Below are 6773 nucleotides of genomic sequence, written 5' to 3' on the forward strand. Positions count from 1 at the left end.
CTCACACTAAGAGCTTGTCAAAACATTTAAAAAGAAAACAATTGCATTTCTACAACTCTAACATGCTCTATAAATACTCATATATAAATATACCATGAATTTTTAAGAACAATGTAGTTTAAAATTCATATAAATTTCAAAAATCTAACCTATATTTGATATTTTGGTTTAAATACTTGAAATGACTTGAAGCTCAAAGGAGATGACTTGGACTTGACTTGGACTTCTGGGCCAGTGACTCGAGACTCGACTTGGACTTTGCCTGTATTTGACTTGGGACTTGACTCGGACTTGAGGTCAAAGACTTGAGACTTACTTGAGACTTGCAAAACAACGACTTGGTCCCACCTCTGGTTAGAAGTGTTAGAAATGTTTTAGTTTGTGTGAAAAGGGGCAGATATGACAAGTCTGTACTTCTTCTTTCTGCTTTATGTTACTATTAGTCTGTCCACATCTCCAAGGCTCAAAATGATCTGTTCCACCTTGTGATGTCATGAAGCGGTATTTTTCAAGTACAACAGATCCTTTTACCTTTTGTTCAGTAGAGATTTGCAATTGAGTTGAAATGATCCAAATGATTCTGGTAAAAACACAGTGGAGCACTTCCTATTTGAGAGAAGAACTCAGCCTAAATCTGCAGGTTTGTGTGTTAAACGTGTGAATGAAACAAAACACAATTCCAGGTCTGTTTGTGATGAGGAAACTACATTATAACACAGATTAGATAACAGCATAATCAAACCCACCCGGAGAGTGAGACCAGACAGACAGCGCGCTATGGTGAGTACTTACTTGGCTTTAACACTGTTGCCTGCTGCTATTACCCAAACTTGGTGTTTTTGCTCCGGCCTGATGTGTAGCGAGATGTGTCCAACTGCTGTTTTATATTTAAAGCAGTGAGGTTATGGTGATAACTTGGGATGTGTTTTACAGTGCAGCCTCGTCAATAATATAGATAAAACTCTTGACCAAACTTAAATAAACAAAATTTTGGCTTATATGATTGTAAAAAAACAACAACTATATATTAAGAGGCAATGTGTTTCAGCCTGTTAAAAGTTGTTTCCCTGAGCATTTTAGCGTGCTTTAGACCTGCCTCAGCTGCACAATCATTCCTGTCATGAAAGATTCAGTTTATGTTTTTCATAGTTTGGGTCCAGTTTAGTTCTGGTTTAGATCTGGTTTTGTTTTTGTTCAGACCTGGATTCATGACAACTTAGTCCAGTTCAAGTTCTGTGCAAAGTCCTGGTATCCTTGTGTGTTTTCTATAGCCTAGTTCTCTACTAACTCATAGATAACAGATTACAATGAATGTTTTATATAGAAGACATTTTGAAGTTGGTGTGTATGGCCAAAAGTCACCCTTATGTAACAGATAATACTCCCTACAACTCTACAACAACTCACCCTTATGTAACCATAATAATACCCCTATAACTATACAACAACTCACCCTTATGTAACAGATAATACTCCTACAACTGTACAACAACACACCCTTATGTAACAGATAATACTCCCTACAACTGTACAACAACTCACCCTTATGTAACAAATAATACTCCCTACAACTGTACAACAACACACCCTTATGTAACAGATAATACTCCCTACAACTGTACAACAACTCACTCTTATGTAACACATAATACTCCCTACAACTGTACAACAACTCAGCCTTATTTAACAGATAATACTCCCTACAACTGTACAACAACTCACCCTTATGTAACACATAATACTCCCTACAACTCTACAACAACTCACCTTTATGTCACAGATAATACTCCCTACAACTGTACAACGACTCACCCTTATGTCACAGATAATACTCCCTACAACTATACAACAACTCAGCCTTATTTAACAAATAATACTCCCTACAACTGTACAACAACTCACCTTTATGTCACAGATAATACTCCCTACAACTGTACAACAACTCAGCCTTATTTAACAGATAATACTCCCTACAACTGTACAACAACTCAGCCTTATTTAACAGATAATACTCCCTACAACTCTACAACAACTCACCTTTATGTCACAGATAATACTCCCTACAACTGTACAACAACAACTCAGCCTTATTTAACAGATAATACTCCCTACAACCGTACAAACAACTCACCCTTATGTAACAGATAATACTCCCTGCAACTGTACAACTCAGCCTTATTTAACAGATAATACTCCCTACAACTATACAACAACTCAGCCTAATTTAACAGATAATACTCCCTACAACTGTACACAACAACTCAGCCTAATTTAACAGATAATACTCCCTACAACCGTACAACAACTCACCTTTATGTAAGATAATACTCCTACAACTGTACAACAACTCAGCCTAATTTAACAGATAATATCCCTACAACTGTACAGTAACTCACTCTGATGTGACAGATAATACTCCCTACAACTGCACAACAACTTACTTTTATGTAACAGATAATACTCCCTACAACTGTACAACAACTCACCTTGAGTGGAGTTCCCTCTCCACAGATCTGGCCTGTAATTTGACTCAGACTTAGATTTAGACAAATTTTATTGATCCACAAGGGAAATGACTTGGACAGAGCAGCTCACACATCACAATATAATAGAATAAGAGAAGAGAAATGGCGGATGTGTTGGTGTCACCCGCTCGTCTCCATGGAGTTAAATAAGTTAAATGTCAAATTATGAAAAACACAATATAGAAAAACAACATCTGCACTGAGACAAGCAGGTAAAGTTACACAGTGTCCCTTTAAGATGTTTTTATGTTACCCAAACTGACACCCATGAGCTCATTGTTGCCATGGCATCAGAGCTTATTGGATTTGGCAAGATCAGGAAGTGTGTGTTATCATTTTTGTTTGACTTGACCTGAAACTTGATTTTTGAGGAAGTCACACTGATAAAGAAGTTCTGAAATAACGACATTGTTCACAAAACAGTGAACTAAGATCACAGCGAAATAAACCCATTAGCCCACAGGATTGGATTATCTTGTCATGACACTAATATTTAATTTCAGTTTGGATATTAAGGAATACACTCGATACTCAAAACTGATTCCGATACCACGATGATAACAAAAAAAACACTATATAAAATGTCATTTTCAACATGAACTGTCAGTACTTGATACATCATGAATTTTGAACTTCCGTCATTGCGCAATTCATACTGGGATGGATTTTCTGAAAAAGTGAGCATCAAATCACCATGTTTGTTTTCCCAGTGGGATGTGTCTATTGACAAAACCAGTCTTTTCTAGACTTTTGAACCATATCCCTTTTGTTTCTGGTTCTGATATTGTCATATTTTAGTTTTGGGATTAGGACCTTGTAATTGTGTTGTTGTTGGATCCTAACAGTGGGAAATGACTTGAGAAATTTGTTTGTGAACTCCATAACTGCTGCAAAGGGAATCAGATGTGTGTGACTGCAAACCTCCATTCAAACTGTTTCCCTTCCCGCCGAAATTGAAAAATTGTGAAAGGTGAAGGTGATGGACAGTACTGATCCACAGGAAAGATGAAAAAGAAAACCTCTCACTGCCTAAATCATCTTGAGTTTGCAGTGACCATTTTGTATGTGGAGCACCATCAAAGCGGGACCCGTTTGTTAAGCGAGAGGTGCAGAAGACAAACAGACTGAGCTCTCACTTTCTATTTCTTATTGTTTTACAGTAACATCATGGTCTTCTTGGTCACTTTGTAGTGGAAGGTGTTTCTTGGTGAACAGCTGGTGCCTTTCACTTTTGCGTTGACTTTTTAAATTCGTAACCAAGGTGGAGTGACAGATTGGGATTTTGCTTTGATGACGCTTCACATACAAAATGTTCGCTGCAAACTCAGGATGATTTAGGCAGTCAAAGGTTTCCTTTTTCGTCCATCCTGTGGATCAATACTGCCCATCGCCTTCGCCTTTCACTATTTTTCAATTCCGTCGGGAAGGGAAACAGTTTGAACAGAGGTTTGCAGTCACACAAATCTGATTCCCTTTTGCGGTTATGGAGTTCGCAAACAAATTTCTTGAGCCATTTTCCGCAGTCAGGACATGTAACAATCACACAATTACGATGTCCGAGTCCCAAAACTAAAATATGATGATATCAGAACCAGAAACAAAAGTGATATGGTTGAAAAGACTCGAAAAGACTGGCTTTGTCAATAGACGCATCCCACTGGAAAAACAAACATGGTGGTTTGATCCTCACTTTTTTGGAAAATCCTTCCCAGTATGAATTGCGCAATGACTGGACGTCTGAAATTCATGATGCATCTATTCCCATGTGGTCTCATATCTGTGTAATCCCTCGAATGCCCACCTCATACAGTGATGAGAGACAATGAAAATTACGAGATGCCTGCTCAGACGTCGCCCAGACAAACAAGGTTGGTGTCAGGTGCTGGGGAACGAGAGCACCTTGATGAAAAATGGGCTACTGGTACACGGAGGAAATGGGCAAGATGTGAGAACAAGGCACTGTTGGAATGCTACTCCTGCAGTAACCCGAGTCAGAGGAGTTACATGAATAGGATGTGGGAGAAATGGTTACTACGATACCCACAGTCCAAGCTGACAGCCAAACAACTAGTAGCTCAGTGTTCCAACATCCACAAATGGCAATTGCTATCACAACTAGAGATGGAACCAGGACACCAGGTCAGTGAAGTTCCGCAACATTGTTTATTACGTGATCACCGAAGGGTTGACCAGGTTTTGTATTCACCCTGTGTGTCTGTGTGTCTGTCCACCCGCAATAATTCCACCATTTATGGACCGATTGTCACCAAATTTGGTACGTGGATCAAGCCCCCGTGCCCAATGCCGCAAAAAAGTTTGGTGATGATCTGAGGTCATTTGAGGTCACATGGGTCAATTGAAAGGTCACACCATTATAAAGGACAGGCAATTTCGCCAATTTCTGAACCATCTGCGGCCTAAAATATTCACCCAATCATCACACAAGTTGGCACACACATAACACTGTGTACACTGGATGTTACAGGTTGAAACCGGTCCAGGTCACTTGAAGGTCAAGGTAACTAAGGTCAAATATGTGTTTTTGGTCATAACTCCATGAAGGATGGAGCTAGAGCAACAGGAGTGCTCTCAAAATCTCAGAAAAAATTATTATGTATTTATAATTCTATGCATTTGTATAGTCAAATATGAATAGTTTTCTAGATAATCACTAATTATAACAATTTCTTTCTCTTCCAGTGTAGTCGTTAAAATTCTAATTGGAACGAAAATAATTTCCATTTCTTGTTTTTCTGGTGATACACAACACACTGATCTACAGTCACACAACTAACATATACACACAACTCATGAAAAAATGACATTTTGGTTACACACTAGTAAACACAGACAGACAGACAGTTTTTCTAAGTCTAAGTCTAAATGTATTCAAGTCATTTTAGGGTCCTTTTACTAAACTGGAATTTCTTGAGTAAGCTATAGTAAACATACAATAGCTTATTCTCTAAAGTCACACAAATGGGTCTCATCCAACTTTTCTTTCTGAGCTGAAGAAAAGGCTCCAGAGGCAGAGGACGTGCTGAGAATTTCAATGGTTTTGTGACCGGTCCAAAGAGTCCAGAGTCAAACCCAGACACTGTACTACTAGAATATGTAAACAGTCCACTTTTTAAACAGGCTGTGGTCAGACCTGAGTACTGCACAAGGATTTACATGAGAAAAATCACTTTTATTCACCGTTTTGACTGCTTTTATGTGTGTTTAGTTTCAATTCAAATGCCCATGACAAGTTGGACTACTCATTTTACTAAAACACTATTAAGATTGTTATTTTTAAAGTTCCATTTTGTAACTTTTCTAGTGGAGGGTCCGTCATCACAGTCAGAATGCCTGTTTTTTGTTTTGTTTTTTTAGATATTTTTGAGCTATAAAACCACCTCTAACTGAATAAATGTAAAGTAGAGCTGTTTAATGTCACACTGTGGAACATTACAGGCAGAGCAATGACATATCCATAGAAACAAGCAGGTGACAGGCGCCCAACCCAAAAGTTACACAGTCCACCTTTAAGATTTTACTAAAAATATTGTAAAAACTCCCCACTTTGGTAGTTTGTTAGGGAATTCCATCATGGTTACCTAGCAACCATGTAGTACACTGGGCCAAAACTCCTCTAACGTACACAGTATAGAACGGAATGTTATTTAGCATAAAACACCTTTACTTTTTTAAAATAATTGTTTAAGTAAAAAATCTTGTGTAAATTGTGTTTTACTTTTGGACAGAATTCTCAGTCAGAACTCTGCACTTCCTGTACTTTTCAGCATTTTTTTTGTTACAAACTGCCTCTTGAATTGTGTAAAAGTATAATTTATATTTACAACAGGTATTATTCCATGAGATTATGTCAAAAGTTGAGACTCTTCAAAACCTTCTAATGTCATACACACTATAAATGTGTGTATGTGCTGTTACACTTCTCTGGTAGAGCATTTGCTTGTGGAGTGATGCTGTTGCTTTTCACAGAATGTTCCACAGTTAAGCTTATCTGCTATCACCATGGAGACAAGCTCAGGTGGAGAGGAGACCCAGGTCACAGTAAGAATTCATCATTTAAAGACTATTTATGTCAATTAAACACCTGTTATTAGATGCAGTAGATGAGTTTAATGCCATACTGTGGAACATCTAAGCAAACATTCCACCCGAAAAGTTACAGCGTGCTCCTTTAAGAAAAAATCATCTGTGCATGAAGTAAGATTTAAAGATCTTATATTACGCAAAACT

Source organism: Boleophthalmus pectinirostris, unplaced genomic scaffold (assembly GCF_026225935.1).
Source record: "Boleophthalmus pectinirostris isolate CB_2022bp ecotype Guang Dong unplaced genomic scaffold, ASM2622593v1 HiC_scaffold_2, whole genome shotgun sequence".
NCBI classification, from domain to species: domain Eukaryota; kingdom Metazoa; phylum Chordata; class Actinopteri; order Gobiiformes; family Gobiidae; genus Boleophthalmus; species Boleophthalmus pectinirostris.